The following is an 18,021-nucleotide window of genomic DNA, read 5'->3' on the forward strand; positions in this document are numbered from 1 at the left end:
GAAATGGAGGGGATATGTAATTGCCTGTTCTTACTCTTGCGGTGGGGTTAGCATATAATAGTTTGGTCCATCTACAAACCCTTCACCTAGTCCCAATTTTAGCATAGCTTGCTCTAGATACTCTAGATAAGCTGTTGAATGCCTTCTCTATGTCGACCGAAATGATCGCCGCATGTGGTAAATTCGGGGGCAAGGAGTGGAGTACTGATATGAGGCGTCTAAAGTTTTGGGATGTGCTGCGTTTGGGTATGAAACCTGATTGGTCTTGATGTATCAGTGAAGGCATATGGGGAAGTAGTCTGTCAGCTAGGATCCGGCTAAGTATTTTGTAGTCTATGTTGAGCATGGATAGGGGGCGGTAAGAGCGAACATCTGTGGCGGGTCTATCAGGTACTGGTGGTAAAATTCTAATGGGAGCCCGTCTGCTCCTGGGACTTTACCCCTTGCCATGCTTTGGATTGCAGATTTTATTTCAGCGATCGATATAGGCGACGCTAGGGTTGAATTTTCTTCTGTTGTCAGGTTGGGGGTGGTGAGGGCTTCTAATTCACGTAACTGGGTGGTGTTCAATGTTATGGTGGGAGGTGCATATAGAAGTGTATAGTAATCGTGGAAGACAGTATTGATCTCTTTTTGAGTGTATACGTGTGTGTCCTGTGAGTTTTCGACTTTGACTATGACGGTTTGTTTTTTAGGGGGGTTGCGCAAGCCAGGCTAGTAAAGCGCTAGCTTTGTTCCCTTCCGAGTGTTGTCTGGTTGAGTATTGTTTATAATCGAAGCGAGCAAGTGTATTAGCTGCCACATGGATTTTCGTCCTGGTTGCCACTAACGTGGGGTGTAAGTCAGGTTGTGTAGGGCGCCTTCTTTCCAAGTCTCTAAGAGAGTCTTCCAATTGTAGAAGTTCTACTTCTATTGATTTTCGGATACCAATATTTTCGGCAATGCACTTTCCCCGGATTACTGTTTTAAAAGTCTCCCATTCAATGGATCTGGTAGACGCAGTTCCCTTATTGTGTTAAAAAAATTCCCCTATAGCAGTATGTAGTGTATGTTTGAATTCTTCGTCTTCGAGCATTTCTGCTCTAAGGCGCCAGGTTGGGATTGTCGGTCTCTCTCTGCCCCAGGATAGTGAAGATATCAGGGGGTTATGATCAGATATTGTTCGGCTAAGATATTCAGCTGCTACCATGTCGGTCTGTAGTTCGGGGGACACCAGAATGGTGTCGAGCCTAACGTGTAGATCGTGTACTGGTGAGTAATATGAATAGTCCCTTGAGTGTGGGTTAATTGTTCTCCATCTATCTATTAGTTGCCAGTGTAGTTGCCATTCCGTGAACAGTTTTGCAGTTTTCAGCGATTGGGATAATGTCCATGTTATTTCACAGCCATTTTTCACTGCACATAAGTAACTTATAAGTCACTTATATGTCTAAACCTCACTTGGTGAAGGTTAGGTGCCAAGTTACTTAGTGTGTGGGCACCCTGGCACTAGCCAAGGTGGCCCCACATTGTTCAGGGAAAATTCCCCGGACTTTGTGAGTACGGGGACACCATTACACGCGTGCACTACACATAGGTCACTACCTATGTGTAGCGTCACAATGGTAACTCCGAACATGGCCATGTAACATGTCTAAGATCATGGAATTGTCACCCCAATACCATTCTGGTATTGGGGAGACAATTCCATGATCCCCCGGGTCTCTAGCACAGAACCCGGGTACTGCCAAACTGCCTTTCCAGGGTTTCCACTGCAGCTGCTGCCAACCCCTCAGACAGGTTTCTGCCCTCCTGGGGTCTGGGCAGCCCAGTCCCAGGAAGGCAGAACAAAGGATTTCCTCTGAGAGAGGGTGTTACACCCTCTCCCTTTGGAAATAGGTGTGAAGGGCTGGGGAGGAGTAGCCTCCCCCAGCCTCTGGAAATGCTTTGATGGCCACAGATGGTGCCCATCTCTGCATAAGCCAGTCTACACCGGTTCAGGGATCCCCCAGCCTTGCTCTGGGGCGAAACTGGACAATGGAAAGGTGAGGGACCACTCCCCTGACCTGCACCTCCCATGGGAGGTGCCCAGAGATCCTCCAGTGTGTCCCAGACCTCTGCCGTCTTGGATTCAGAGGTGTTGGGGCACAATGGACTGCTCTGAGTGGCCAGTGCCAGCAGGTGACATCAGAGACCCCTCCTGATAGGTGCTTACCTCTCTTGATAGCCAAACCCAATTTTTTGGCTATTTAGGGTCTCTCCTCTGGGCTATTCCTCTGATAACGAATGCAAGAGCTCACCTGAGTTCCTCTGCACTTCCTTCTTCGACTTCTGCCAAGGGTCGACCGCTGACTGCTCCAGGACACCTGCAAAACCGCAACAAAGTAGCAATACGACGGGGACGTAGCCAACAGCCGATGAACATGCAAGTGTAGAGCGGTGCTCCGGGGCCGAGAACGGGACCCGAGCGAAACCTAGCCCTAAATAAGCCCAGATAACTCAATCAAAGGCGGTCCCAACACCAATGGACCCCCGAGCAGAAACCAAAGCAGTAACAACACCCCCCCATCGGGTAAGCGAGAAGAAAATGGGAACGAGTTCCGTAACTCCTAAAATCCAAGATGGCAATCGCATCGGGAAACCGGCTCTGCTTAGATGAAACAACAAAGCTCTCCGACTTGGAACTGTGGACTCGAGAACACGACTCCTTTCGCCAAACTGAAGCGGAGAGGGAATTGTGACCCGGTAGCCAAACTGAGCGGGAGGCGAAGAACAGCGGCGCAAACGTGAAAGACAGGTGAGGACGCGGAGGTTAGCGGACCGAAAGTTTGAGGCAGGAAAAACACCAGGGTGGCGGGGAGCGCTGCAGACTGCTAGTTCAGGGACGCTACGGGCCTCGGGTCGGCAGCTCCCCCTTGGAGTCCCCCGCTCGACACAGCCGGGAGTTCACGGCCACAGTGAGGAGCCCTCGCCGTAGGCATGGTGGGTGCTGGTGGAGAGAGGTGGGGACCCCTCACGAACGAGAGCTGAGTCGCTGCCTTGCCAGGGGGACGCGGGGACCCTGAGCGACCAACTTCCCCGAAATCGGAGAGGTGGTAGCGAAAAACGGGGGCAAAAAGCATTTATAAACAGGAGTCAAGAAGGGCATTTATTCAACTCCAGCACTGTGAGTAATAACTGACCCAGCCACTATCGAGAAGAGTCAATGCCCCTCCGGAGGGCCATTCCAAAGAAACTATTACTAGGAACTACAAAAGCGGCAGTGCCTCTAAGGAACACCCAGAATCACAAGCCGAACCCCACCTCGCACATATGAACACTCCTGCCTAATCACCCCTGCTGAACCAAGGGCATAGACTCGGTCCCCAGCCACACTGCGATAGTTGTCCCCCGGTTCGCCGGAGAATTGCGCACTGACAGAAACATACCTCGTCCCCCGGCACCCAGACGTTGCTTGCGCCCCGGCGGGGGCTCCCGCCGCAATGAAGATGACACTGAGAGCTAACCCTCCCGCTCATTAAAACCTCATTCATCGGTCTATTACCTGACGCAAAGTTGCAACATACCTGAGGTGAGCCCCTTGGCGACAATACCCGGACACCTGAACACCAGATCGCTGCAACTAGAATCCTCTACCTCCGCCAACCAATGATAAACTTAACAAAATGGGCAAGCCCAAAAAATGAGATGGACAAGACCAAGAAGAATTGACGACCAACAAGATGCCCGGACAACCTCTTCACCTGGCCTCCCAGAATGCATCAATTCAACAAGAAACAACCCTGGATACAGTCCTGCAAGCCATAAGGGAATCTCGCGAAGTTCTAGGAACAGAAAATAGACAATCTAACCGTGGACACTGTTGCGAGACGACCATCGTAAACTTACAGAAAGAGTGGGGGCCACAGAAAAAACTTTAAATCTGGTGACGTCCACACAAAAGACAATGACCATAGTGACGTCCGAGATAACGTCCCGACTCAAAACACTGGAAGCCAGAGCTGAGGATGCGGAAAACCGCTCTCGCAGGAGCAACCTGAGACTAATCGGAGTACCGGAGGGTGTGGAATCCTCTGCAGCAAATATGGAAACATTTCTAGAAAATTGGCTCAAAGACACAGTCCCACCTGAAGGCCTCTCAGCATTCTTTGCGATTGAAAGAGTCCACCAAGTCCCCGGCAGACCCCCCCACCGGGATCCAGACCACGCCCGATAGTGGCAAAACTATTGCAATTTAAGGACAGGGACTACATCCTTTCGCAAACTCGTATTAAGGGGGAAATCATACTAAACAACCAGCGTATCATGATATTCCCCGACTTCACCAAAGAAACTCAAACCCAGAGAGCCTCTTATAATGACCATAAACATACGCTACGTGAAAAAGGCATCAAATATGTAATGCTCTTCCCAGCCAAACTCAGAGTTGAGCATGAGGGCAAGACACACTTTTTCTCAACCCCACAGCTGGTAGGAGACTGGCTGGAGACCCTAAACCTTACATCTCTAGACACACCGAGCAGATCCTTCCGCACACCCGGCAGGAAACGTGGTAGATCCTCCAAAAGGGCACTGAAAATAGCACCCCCCAGACACCAATCTCTACAAGAAATGTGCGAGGCAGTAGACGCTGCAGCGGCCTTGAGCAGAGGAGCTTTGCATCACTCGCAAACCTCAGGAGATGCCTCGGACCACGACTCAAGCTGCAGGAGTTTCTCAATCTCATCTCAAGACACTTGCAGTAATCAAAAGTGACCCCCAGAACGGCAGAAGAAATCATCTAACCCCCCAAGAGCCAAACAGCGAACACCTAACCTACCCAGTGAACATTACCTACACACAACTTTTGCTGAGGAGAACTCGCTAGGCAACTACAGGGGAATAGTAAACTTCGAATACTCCTCCACGGGCAGCAGATATGTCTCAGCCGGGTCCCCGGAACGGCCCGGGGTGTAAGCTTCCGGCCCTGACACGCCACCCACCACCAATTGGACTTAAGATAAGTTAAATGGTTTGGACGGGGAAAGTTATGTTATCCGGTCCTGGGGAGATGGAGTTGGAGAAGGTTTTCATTAGAGTTGGGAATGGGACAATTCATGCAAACACAATCCCCCTAGTTGGCGGAACTCAAACCAAACCTAGGTCAATAAGCCAGATCTCATGCATCACAAAGCTCACGATCAATCCTGTCAACACAGTCAAGATCAATCAAGATAATGACTACACAGTATAAAATAATAACCTGGAATGTAAGAGGCTTAAATAATATGTCCAAACAATATAAAGTGCACAACTATCTCAAACGCAGGGGGATTCACATAGCCCTATTACAAGAAACCCATCTGACAGAGCAGGAAGTTAAAGCCCTCAGCAAAAGATGGAGAGGCCAAATAATTGCCACTAACTATTCAGCCTACGCTAGGGAAGTACTAATATGGATCCGCCCCGGGGTCCCTTTCCAAATACTCCATAAGGTCATTGATAAAGAGGGACGATATGTGGTAATAAGCGGAAGACTAGGAGGAAGAGAAGTGACTATAGGAGGTGTATATGCTCCTAACCACAACCAAGGAAAATTCCTAGATAGACTGTCCCTAGAAATAGGCCCTCTTCTGGCAGGCATAAATATAATTGGGGGGGACTTTAACTGCATAGCTAGCAACACCCCAATCGCTGCAAGAAGTTATTTCACTCAGGCTGCAGTGGCAGTCCTGTGTAAGAATTGTCTGAGCTCCCTATGGGTGGCAAAAGAAATGCTGTAGCTCATAGGGATCTCCTGGAACCCCAATACCCTGGGTACCTAGGTACCATATACAAGGGAATTATATGGGTGTACCAGTGTGCCAATGAGAATTGGTAAAATTAGTCTAGCCTGCCTAGCAGGATCCCAGTGACACATGGGCAAAAACAAACATACATACAGTTCAAATGGGGGTAACATGCCAGGCAAGATGGTACTTTCCTACACTCTCAAATCCTGCTTGAGAAGTCTGTTGAGCCACATGTAGCACTTGAAAGAACAGGATGCCTATACTATTCTTGTGTACCCCCCATTCGGTTGCTGAAGGGACATTCTTTTGTCCTACCAGACTTCTGTCTCAGGGTTTGTTGTGGGTACAGTGCCTGCTTCAAACTTGATTTTAGTGGTAGATGTGGGAGAACAATGGTGATTTCATTATGGCAGTCCCACCCACTGACAGCCCACAGAGCCCAAGTTTGGTGTGACCAAAGACTTTCTCCATCTTGAAAATGTCCTAGCACATTGCATTTGGGCCTTTTTACTGCTAGGCAAACAAGAACTACTGAAAAAATGGGTAGGTTTGCCCATGGAACTTTTACCACATTGGTTAGGGACTGCACAGAAGTTATCATCACCCACTAACTACTGCCTGGCAAAAATGTCGCTCCCCGTCAGAACATTGCTGGACTTGCAAAAGGATACCAGGCTTTTCTATTTTTTTTTTAGATTCTATTAACTTAAAGGGTAAAACCATTGCATACATTCATAGGACAAAAAGAGAGCTAATGCTACAGAATAAGTGCAAACAAAGGGGAAAGCGATCGCAAATATACATATGAAACGCCCCAGATACCCCACTTCCCTTTCCACCATACATGTACAGGAGCATTGGGCAATCTCCATTAACACATCAAAACATAGCAATTGTTATAACATCAGAAAACCTTGTATACATTGTCCAACATTTAACAGTCCTTACTCGTAGAGACAATAGCACATTGTTTATCAGTAACAGTGCCCACTCATCTCACCCACATGAATCCTTCATTCCCACCGGCCAGATCTTCCTCACCTGTGCCTCGCCAAAGCTACAGCTCCTCCCTTATCCCTTCGGATCTTGGATCGTCATCAGCAGCAGTGCGTTCTCTATTTAGGTAGGCCCTGTATGGCCCCCATATATCACGTGGTTTGCCGCCCTGGGCTGGAGGTCTGTATATACATCAGACTACATGCTGCAATACACTATATCACTATGCCACTCTTGAAGCTGTGGCACTGGACCTCTGGCCCATTGGATAGCAATCCTGCTCCTTTGCCAACAATAAGCCCATAGCTAATATCTTCCTATCTGCTCTTGCACTATCTTATCATATCCTAACAAAGCAAGCAGCAGATCCCTACTCAGGGTAGCCCCTGTGATGTTTTAATAGGCGAGAAATACCTCCTCCCAGAAGTCATATATTCTGGAACAGTACGAGGCTATGTACGCAAATCCTGCCCCGTCCTCCTGACATCACCAGTATTCAGCATTGTCTTGAAGACCATATCTGGTAATTCGGGATGGGGTGTAATACACCCTATTAATATATTTAAAGTGGATCAATCTGTGCCTGCCGTTGAGAGAAATTTACTATGTGAGCTAATAGCAATATTGCCACTGCACATCTGTTATAGTAATTTGGAGTTCCCTTTGCCATTCCTGCCACTGCACAGCTAAGGTGGGTCTACGATTCTCCTGCAAGTATATATAGAGTCGAGCTACTAAGCTGTCAGGCGAAGTAGCGTTTAACAAATATGTCAAGGCTGACAACTCAGGAGGTTCCAGGCGGTCCTTGCCCAGGAATTTGCTCATGGCCTTTCGGGCTCTAAAATAATGAAACTTCATTAAGGCAGTGGTCATTGCTGTGTGCTTCGTGACCTGGCCACAATCTTTCATTTTCCTTTCCACAAAGAAGTCTTCCATACAGTGTATTTCCAGGGAGTTGAATGCCTGCCTCGTGCCCGTTCCTGTCCCAGCGGAAACCAATAAAACACTAGTCCACTGGAGTGTGTGGGGTACGTAGTATTGCGCTCCGTTACCTATCGAAGACATTTTACCATGAACAAATCGTGCTGTTTAAGGAATCCAGTATCCTGTACATCCAAGTCGGGCTGCAAAACAGGGCTTGAGACAAAGTGAGGGTCCGACAAAATGCATTCAAGATGTAGATGGGGTGTTCCGAGGTGCCATGCAACCAGTAACACACAAAACTACTCTGTGCAGCGAGGTAGTAGGCCTCCAGATCAGGTGCAACTCAATCCCCCATATCATAGGGCAGCATAAAAGTGTCCCCGCATACCCAGGCTGCCCCCCTGCCCAAGCCAGTCTAATCATTAGTGTCCACAGCTTGACCCAGAATGTATGTGGTAATAGCAGTGGTATATTTATAAACAGGAACAACACATGGGAGCACAATCATTTTCATGAGTGCCACCTGACTAGCTAGTGAGAGCGGTAACTTGATCCAGCACTCAACTGTCTCACCCAGCTTCCACTCTGCCACGCCATAATTTTCTCGAAGCACAATTACAGGGTTGGCATGTACCTTAATCCCCAGATAACTAATAGGTTCAGTGGTCAACTGCAGAGGATACTCCACTGCCACCCGGGTTGTTGCAGGAATAAGTGGCATGATAGTAGACTTATCCCAATTGATATGCAGCTCTGAGTGGCTCCCAAACAGTGTCACCTCCCAAAGCACTGGTGCCAAATTATGACCTAGTTCACGTATGTAAAGCAATGTATCATCTGCGTAGGAAGAGATTATCAACCTATGCCCAGGATACAGGAGCCCCCGGTGCGAGTGGTATTCGCGTAATGCGCCTGCGAGGGGTTCCGCCACCAAAGCATATAGTAGAGGAGATAGCGGGCAGCCCTGCCGAGTGCCCCTGCCTATAACAATAGGCTCAGAAACCTCACCATAGATTTGTATTTGCGCCCTGGGCTGTGTGTAGAGAACATTTACCAACTGAAGGAATACTTTGTCAACACCAGTGCGGCACAAGACAGCCTTTAACAGGCCTCTGAGTCAGACTTCTTCTCTATGTCAATAAAAATAGCCACAGCCTGCACCTCTGGATCAAGACTCTGCACCACCTCAAAAAAGGTTTGGAGATTATACGTGAGGGGGCGACCCATTACAAACCCAGTCTGCTCCGGGCCGACCACTGCTGGTAGACACTGTGTCAGACGATTGGCAAGAATTTTAGCAAAAAGCTTTGTGTCATTGTTTATTAGGGACAGTGGTTGATAAGAGGAGCGAGCACTGGTCGGCTTTCCAGCTTTCAAGATCGTGACAAGGAGGGCCTCTGTCATTGGTGGGGGCATAATACCGTCCGATTCCATTTCTGTAAACAAAGTAACCAAATGGGGTAGCAGCATATCCTGATAAGCCTTGTAGACGGCTACTGTGAGGACCTGGCACTGATCCTTAATATCCGTGAGTGCCCTTGTTCATCCTGCATCTCTAAGATAGTAGCATCATCCCTGTAAGGGCGCACCGCAGATTCCAATGTAGTCCCTGGACGTTCGCCCTCCCCGTACATGGGCGCCACTACGTACTTCCCAAGATGTTCCAGTTCACGCTGTGCCTGCTTATTATATTTGTAAATCTTTATTTTAATGTCACCCAACAGCCTCTGGTCCCCGGTCACCCTGTGCAGCTGCTCCAATGCAGCCAGTTCTTTCTCAAGTTTTGTCAAGCTATTTTGAATACAGCATAGTACCCCAGCATGGTTAGTAATATTAACACCTTTAATATAAACTTTTAAGTTTTCCCATACAGTAGCAAAATTATCTACTATTCTAATATTTGTATGAAAATTCTTCTATAGCTTGGTGCAAGTTTTCTTTAAAGGCTGCATTGAGCAAGGAATATGGTGGGAACTGGCAAAGGATAGGGGCAGTACGCCGGGACCCCAGCTTTAGCTCCTGTACCACCAACAGTAGCCACAAATCTATCCGCATATCTATGTCGTGTTGTGATGAATAATGTGTATAGCCCTTGCCAGCAGCCCCAAGAGATCGCCATATATCTACAAAGCCCCATCTGCACAGTAATGCCATGAATGGCCATTGTGGCAAAGAACACAATTAAAGGCACCCCCCACACTTGCGGAATTCCAGCTCACTGCACCAATCTACCATGCAAGAAATAGTAAAACAGCAGGTCATCATAGTTAGGGCCATAGAGACCCACAAATAGCACTGAAAGATCATCTTTGCTGCAGCACACCACCGCATACCTCCCCCTGGGTCGATGCACACCTCCTGAATCTTTACACCAGTGCTCCTGGGTGTTCATATTAGTACCCCTCTGGCATGAGAAATGAAGCCCACACCGCAGTGGGATGACTACAATGTGCGGGGTGTCAGCAAGCCACAGTTAGGAGCCAAATGTGTCTCTTGGAGAACCACCACATTTATCGCTTGTCTCCTAAGATATGCCAGTACTTTATGGAACTTACTGCCGACATTAAGCCCTCTCACATTCCAAGTTAGCAAGAGGAGCTGTGGGCTCTTAACATCTGTGCCCCCCGCCTTCTATGCATCTCATCCCCATCCTGTTGCCCAGTCTGGAATCTTAGATCTCTGCCACCCTTTGTCCATCGGCTAATGACTGTCCTATATGTATGTGTTCCCTGCATGAAACCTATCCCTCCCCCCACCCACAATGCACGTAGCCCTCTTACAGCCCTCCACAATCCAAACACTTGTTCCTACAATAAACAATTAGCAGTACACACTCATGGGGGGAATACCATTGCCACACTAAAAAACACTCCTGTCCTGATTGTCCCCCGACCACCAATACAGAGCTTCTCTTTCCAGCTCCTTATGGTAGCGTGAGGACACCCCCTGTCAAGGGCACACTACGACAAAGCAAATACCCATCCGCCGTCCAGCCATGATTCGGGCCCCCTGCCCGTGAAGGACATATCTACTCTGTATAATCATTTAAGCCATTCTTAACTTCTAAGAAAACAACATCAGTAATAACATTGCATCCCCCCACCCTTTGCATGTAGTAAACATAAGAGTATTAACACATTCCTGCGAGTCCACATAATCAGCAGCGATAGTCACTCCACCTCATCCAGGTCGCCTTCAGGCTCACCGTGAGTTGACCTAGGGGAATGACAGCGCCTCCCAGCACTCCCCTTGCATTTCAAGAATTGAAGGATAGCCTTCAGGTCCTTGAATATTACTGCCTTACTGTCCACAAGGACCGAAGATGAGCCAGATAAAGCATGTTGTATTCCAGATTCAGTTCTTTCAATTTACCCTTAACAGGAAGGAAGTGCTTCCTGGTGTCTTGCACCTGTTGCATAAATTCTGGATACCAGGATACAGTAGTGCCCTCATATTTAAGTTCTTTCAGCTCACATGCTCTACGGAGCACTGTGTCTCTGAAGTTCAACGACTTCGCTATAGTAGGTCTCTGGAGTGCTCCAGGTACCGGTTGCGGCGCTAGCAACCTATGAGTCCATTCCACTATGAACAGAGGTGAAAAAAGAGTCCTGTCTCAACAGGTCTTGCAGTAGTTGCTTGACAAAGCACTCCTTATTTTCTATCCTGGTGCTCTCTGCTGTCCCAACAATTCTCAAGTTGTTCCTCCTGGAACACGCCTCCAAATCCTCCGCCCAGGCCTGCAGCACAGCAAGTTGTTTATCCAGTTTCTTCTGTGTTGCCTCCCCATCAGCCTGCACATCCTCGTTCTCAGAGAATCTCCTTGCTGCCCCGTCCAGATGGTCCACATGTTTATCTAGTCGTTCCGTCATGCGATCCATCCTGTACATTAATATATCAATCTTACATTCAATTCTTGTTAGGCTCTGCTGCATCGCCGCCAGGATTGATTTAAGACCTGAGTCGCTATGTGCATCTGACATTTCTTCCATATCTCTTTGTAAGGTAGGTTCGGATTCCTTCAACCGGTGTGACTTGCGGCTGTCAAAGTGGAGTTTCAGTTGAGTTTTTATCAATTTTACAAGTTTACAGCTATGCCGTGTAGTCGCGCGTATTGTGTTCAAATAGCACAGTCAAATCGTGTAGGTTGTTACGTCTAGCCACCCGCGAGCAGCCATTCTTCAAGCCGACCCACAGTTCAACACCAGGGCGAGTGTCTTGCTTGTATGATCCTGGAGGGTCAGCATAATTGCACCGCAGGGCTTATTCAGATCTCAGCCATATCCCCCGAAGAGTAAGTTCCACTGCTCTCACATCTTTGGCTTCTCTCAGGACCTCTGCCAGGGCCTAAGGATCGCAGTGTAGGGCACCCAAGTGGCACTGGAGCCAGGTGGTCAACCCTTCTTGTCAGGCACCATGCCAAGACCCAGCAGACTTTCTTTTAACTGTGCGTTCGGGACCTGCAGGGATGCCATGGTAGCAAAGCGTTTAAAAAAAATATATAACAGTCTCCCAGGGCATCAGCTCCAGCAGCTGTCTTCAGGCGCGCAACCTCCCAGGCGTGGCCCAAACAGGGCAAACAGATCCTGCCTGCTCAATTCCCCAGGTTATATCCTCGGCCTCAGTATGTTACCGGCTGAGGTGTGTTACAGCGCCAGATGTGGGGGCCAGCACTGCTCAAATCCTCTGAGGCCACCACTCGCCTCGTCCGCATTGCGATCCTCCACCGGTAGCCTAGGCCACTACCTGGCCCCGCTGCCGTCCTCCTTCAGCCGCAGGCTGCCATGGAAGTAGGGTTGCTGTCAATCGACTCCTGGCCCCTGAAGATCGCACTCCGCACTTTCACTCATGCTAGCTCCGAGGTTCCACATTGCGCAGCAGGCCCTCCGTCGACCACGTCCTCACCACACTGGCCAGCCACGCACATGATCTAAATCTCCTGGCAGGAGCACACCTCAGTGTCCCATAGGGGGGGCTTTTCATGCACTGCAGACTGGGGAGCGCCCACCGGTAGTTTCGATGACTGGATGCACGGAGCAGGCAGCAGGATTTTCAAAGGATAGCTCGGTGGTCCGTGGAGCTCGTCCGCCTACTGTGTGGCCTTTGTGCAGTGCAGCAAGCTCCGACCCCCCCCCCCCCTTTCAAGAATACCAGGTTGACTGAACCTATTGAACTTGGTATCTGTGACCTGCCCTGCGAGAAGGACCGCAGGACGTTGTCTTCCACTTGAAATTGAAGGGCATAAAGTATCATAAGGTGCTGATCCCTTGGTATACCTAATTCGTGGTAATGCAGGACATCTTCCAAATAGGGCCAGAGCACTTTGTCAAAAAGCCTTTTCTGCATCTAAGGCGATTGTAGTGGGTGAGGATTGGGAAAGGCATTCTTTCCCAATAATGTGTCAAAATATGCAGTTATCGCTGGTAAGTCTACCTTCAAGAAAAAAGACTGTGATGGATGAGTTTGGTCATTATTTTCTGTAGACATCTGACCAATAATTTTGCACATATTTTAGTGTTCATATTAATTAGAGGTATGGCCAATCATTTTTTAGATCTTGATGGTATTTTCCCTCTTTTGGAATGACAGCAATAGTAGCCTCAGCTGCTGTAAAACAAGGTTTAACTATGAAGTAAAAAATGTGTGAGGTCGGCTTTTGACGACTCAATGATCGTATCTCAACGTTTCTTATAAAACCTTATTGGAATGCCATACGGGCTAGGCCCCTTCCCTGAGAAAATGGATTTGATAGTGTCCAAAATGTCACCTTTCTCATTTAGTATATTCAAATCTTGTTTCTCGGCTTCTGAGGGTTTATTGCCAGCGAACGTGTTCTGGAACTCCCATCTTTTTCATTATTCATTTCATAATGTTATTAGCTTTATATATTTCATCATGGAAGTCCCTGAATACTTTTGCTATTTCTGTATCCTTGGTCACGATAGTCTCTGAATGGTCCTTAATGCTAGTGGTGGTACTTTTGTTTTGTATGAATTTTACGCAGGCTGCAAGAGTTTTCCCAACATTATCAAAATGGTATGATTTTTTTGCTGTTTGCGCTTGTATGCATAAGTGAGCTCTATTGCTAGCAATCTTGTTATATTAGTCTTTAAGACTTTTTAGAGTGTCTAGATGTGACCTATCTTCAAAGAACCAATTTTTCTGTTCCGTTTCTTTTATGTCTTTGGCAAATATGTCTAATTTGGCTTGAATTGCTCTGTTGTTCTTCCCCATGTAGTTTATCTGTATTTCCATTATGTAGCATTTTATGGCATCCCAGACAATTGCAGGGAAGGAAACTGAGACTTTTTTCTTGCTGATGAACAGATCAATCTGATTTTTATATCTACCACAATGGCTTCATCCTCCATCAACTCTAGGTTCATGCGCCATGATCTCCTACATATATCATTCAATGTATTGTTTGATAGAGTGATACACTTATGATCCGAGATTGGCATGGGTTCTGTTGACATCTCAGTAATAGAATTTATAAGGCGGGTGTCAACCAGAAGGCATTCAGTACAAAAGTAGTTTTGATATGGGGCTGAAGCGAATATAAATTCACTGCCCTAAAGTTTGTGGGGTATTGATGCATCACCGTGTTTATGTTTTGTAAAAAAAATGTGCCTTTGTTTGTATGCCCTGGACCTTGTAAATTTTAAATTGGATTGCCTGTCTAGGATACTGTCCACTGGGAGGTTAAAACCCCCCTCGACTGCCCAACATATACCTTGGAGCTATGGTGTAAATCCCAGAAACAGTGAAGTGAAGGGGCGACACCCTTCCTTAAAACAGCATGATGAAAGAAGTCAAGTTAGTAGCCAAACATGAACATACATTAAACATCTGTATAGTTCAAATCAACCCTGATGTTACAGCAGCGAAGACAACTCCTGCAGATTTTGCTAGGGTTGCAGTAAACTTGTCACAGCATTAAGAACCTATATCTTGGACTTGGCATATGGCCCTCAAACATATGACTATGATGAGGCAACCACGTAAAAAAACATTGATATGCATTTGATATAACACTGCCGGGCTTTCAAAGCACAAAATAGAGAAAACCCCACTAGGGGAAGTGCCTATAACATTTAAACACTCTGCTTTAGTTATGGAGACAGTAGTACTGCATAACTGTTTGGTTAGCTATGTGGTAAAAACCGTATGAAAATTAAAGTTAAGTGATGTCATGTTAGGTAGTGCAATAGCCTTGAAGAGCGCCTGGCTATATTTTAAAAAAAGACTATGGTTGTGTTTATTACTCAGAAATACGTGCCAATATATGAGATAAACTGGTGGTGAGTGTCTTGTGAGTGGGTTGATTTGGACACTTAAGATTGACTGTCTCTGCTGATTAACTGGCTGGCGGACTATAAGGACAGCAATAGCCCCACAGAATAGTTGATGAGAACAAACTCTGGCAAACACACCACTAATCCATGAATGCCTAAGTAGAATAAGTGACCATAAATATTTTACAGTGAACATCAGGAGAGTGGAGACTAAAGTCTCAGCCGACATGAATGCCTCAGTGGACCTGTGAGAAATACCTGAATGGAAATATGGGTAATGAAGAGTAAACCGCATCTAAAGAAATTGCCTTGTGATTAAGAAGTTCACCATAGTGAGAGCAAATACAAAATAGAATCGATTAGCACACCTAGGTAAATTCAAGTCTCCATGACGGATTTTGATTTCTTGGCAACAGCCGTTTCTAAATCAGAGGGAGTGGTGCATATCTGTTTTTGGCCCTTTTCAATAATGTGGAACGTTGAGGGGCCAACAAAAGAATGTTGAATAGACAATGCTGGTTAGCTGTTTCCCCAGGGCCAGGAAGCCATCCCTTCTTATAACTGTATCCCTGGCAAAGTCCTGAGATATGGAGACCCTTGCACCCTTCCAGTTCATTCATCTTAACTTCTGCATTTCTGTTTTGGTGTGTTGAGGGGCTTGAAAATCATAAGTCTCTGAGGTGACAGATCTTTTGGTTTGAAAGTAGGCATCCAATGTGCACTCTCTTGCGAAATATATGTTTAGAATTTCTGATAGCCAAAATTCTAAGAAGGTGATAACTGACTCTGCATCCTCAGGAATGCCAAATATTTTGAGGATGCGTTTAGGGTTATGATCTTCCAGATAGGTGAATTCTCTCTGTATCCAGGCCACCCTCTTGTTAGATTTGTTCAGCTACTTGGTAGATGTAGGAAAGTACCCTCTCTTTGACATAGTTACCCCCACCTTTTGCCTGTTGTCAGTATGTTTTGACTGTTCACTGGGAGCCTGCTAACCAGGACCCCAGTGACTGTGCTCTCTTCCTTTAATCTTGGTTGCTTGGCTCACAAACACCCCCCATTTGGCATACTGGTGCCCCCTATAAGTCCCTAGTATATGGTACCTAAGGCATTGGGGCACCAGGAGTCCCCCATGGGCTGAGCATTTATTATGCCACCCGTGGGGAGCCCATACAAAGTGTATCTACAGGTCTGCCATTGCACCCTGCCTGAAAGGTGCATGCACCCTTTTCACTACAGTTCACTGCACCAGGTCACTGCAAGTCACCCCTATGGTAGGCCCTCCTAGCCCAAAGGGCAGGGTGCAGGTACCTTGCATGAGCAAAGGTGCCTCCACAAACCCCAACTCCATTTTTCCTGGACTTTGTGAGTCCGGGGACGCCATTTGCATGACTAGACATAGGTCACTACCTGTGTCTAGTTACATAATGGTAACTCCTACCCTGGGCATGTTTGGTATCAAACATGTCGGAATCATACCCCAGTACTGTTGCCAGTATTGTTTGTGTGGTTCCATAAACTCCCCCCATGGGTTGCGTCCCCCTTGGATCTTGCTGGTCCCAGGCAGCTACACTTATCCTCCAACTGCAACATTTGCTTTTGCCAAGGCTAATTGGTGTATTTTCCACACCACAGACTGACTGTAATCCTTCATCCGGCGTGGGATGTCAACTGCATCATCCAGAAACTCATCATCTACTCTAATGCTGCATTGGTGACTCTTCTTCTCACTGTCAACCAACTCCTGCATTCACAGACGGGTGGGTGGTGGCTCCTGTCACCATCGGACACTCCAACTGGAACTGGACTTGGTCCCCTTCTTTTGACAGATGTCCTCTTCCAGGATCCACCTTTGGTTTCTTGCAGTCTTGTCTGGGTCTTGCAATATCCTCCTCTGAAGTCCTTTGGGGTGGTTTGGGGAAAACCAGTAACTTACCTATTTCCTCCTGGTCGCTGGGGGGCACTCTAGTACTTACCTTTGGGGTCTCCTAGTACCTCCAGCTACACTCTACCAATTCCACTTCCTTGGGTGGGGACTGGACCTTTACATCCCACTTTCTTAGTATATGGTTTGGTCTCCCCCTAGGCCTTCAGTATTGCCACTTGCTTTTCACTGTTTTCTATTGCTTTTTATGCCTATTCCTGGTTGTTACTGTACATATATAGTGTGTTTACTTAACTTCTATTAGAGATTTGTCTATCAGGTATTTCAGTACTTGTGTCACGGAAATAAAGTACCTTTTATTTTTGTAACACTGTGGTTCTATCATGTGTGTAAGTGCTGTTTGACTACAGTGGTATTGCATGAGCTTTGCATGCCTCCTAGTTGAGACTTGGCTGCTCATTCACAGCTATCTCTAGAGAGTCTGGCTTCTAGACAGTGCCAACACTTCACTAATGAGGGAATACCTGGACCTGGTGTAAGGTAATAATACCATAGGTACTCACCACACACCAGGCCAGCTTCCTACAATAGACGTTTCTACAATGCTGATTCTGGACTGTACAAACCCTTATATTTAGGTGGTCATTACAACCCTGGCGGTCGGTGTTAAAGTGGCGGTAAGACCGCCAACAGGCCGGCGGAAAACAAAATGGAATCACGACGTAGCGGAAACCGCCAACAAAGACAGCCACTTTAACACTCCGACCGCCACGGCGGTGCAAACAAACAGCGCGGCGGTTACCGCCAATAGACAGGCGGGAGACAATGTACTGCCCACGGTATCACAACCTACCAATCCGCCACCTCTGGGGTGGATTCACCACGAACAAAAACACGGCGGAAACTGGACTTCGAAGGGAAAACGCTCACCTCTACACACCCCACGAGGAACCAGGGCGCCATAGAACCAGAGCTTCACATTTTTCCAGCCTTTATCTTCTTGCTCCTCTACCAGTAGCACGAACGCCGGCGGCGAAGACCATGGTGAGTACTGCACCTACGACACAGTTGAGGGGGGAGGGAAAAAACTGGGACACACACATGCAACACCCCCATCCCCACGCTCTCTCATGACAACACACACACTAATACAGCATGATGCATGACAGTTACA

The sequence above is a fragment of the Pleurodeles waltl genome, chromosome 5 (genome assembly GCF_031143425.1).
Source record: "Pleurodeles waltl isolate 20211129_DDA chromosome 5, aPleWal1.hap1.20221129, whole genome shotgun sequence".
In the NCBI taxonomy this organism is placed as follows: domain Eukaryota; kingdom Metazoa; phylum Chordata; class Amphibia; order Caudata; family Salamandridae; genus Pleurodeles; species Pleurodeles waltl.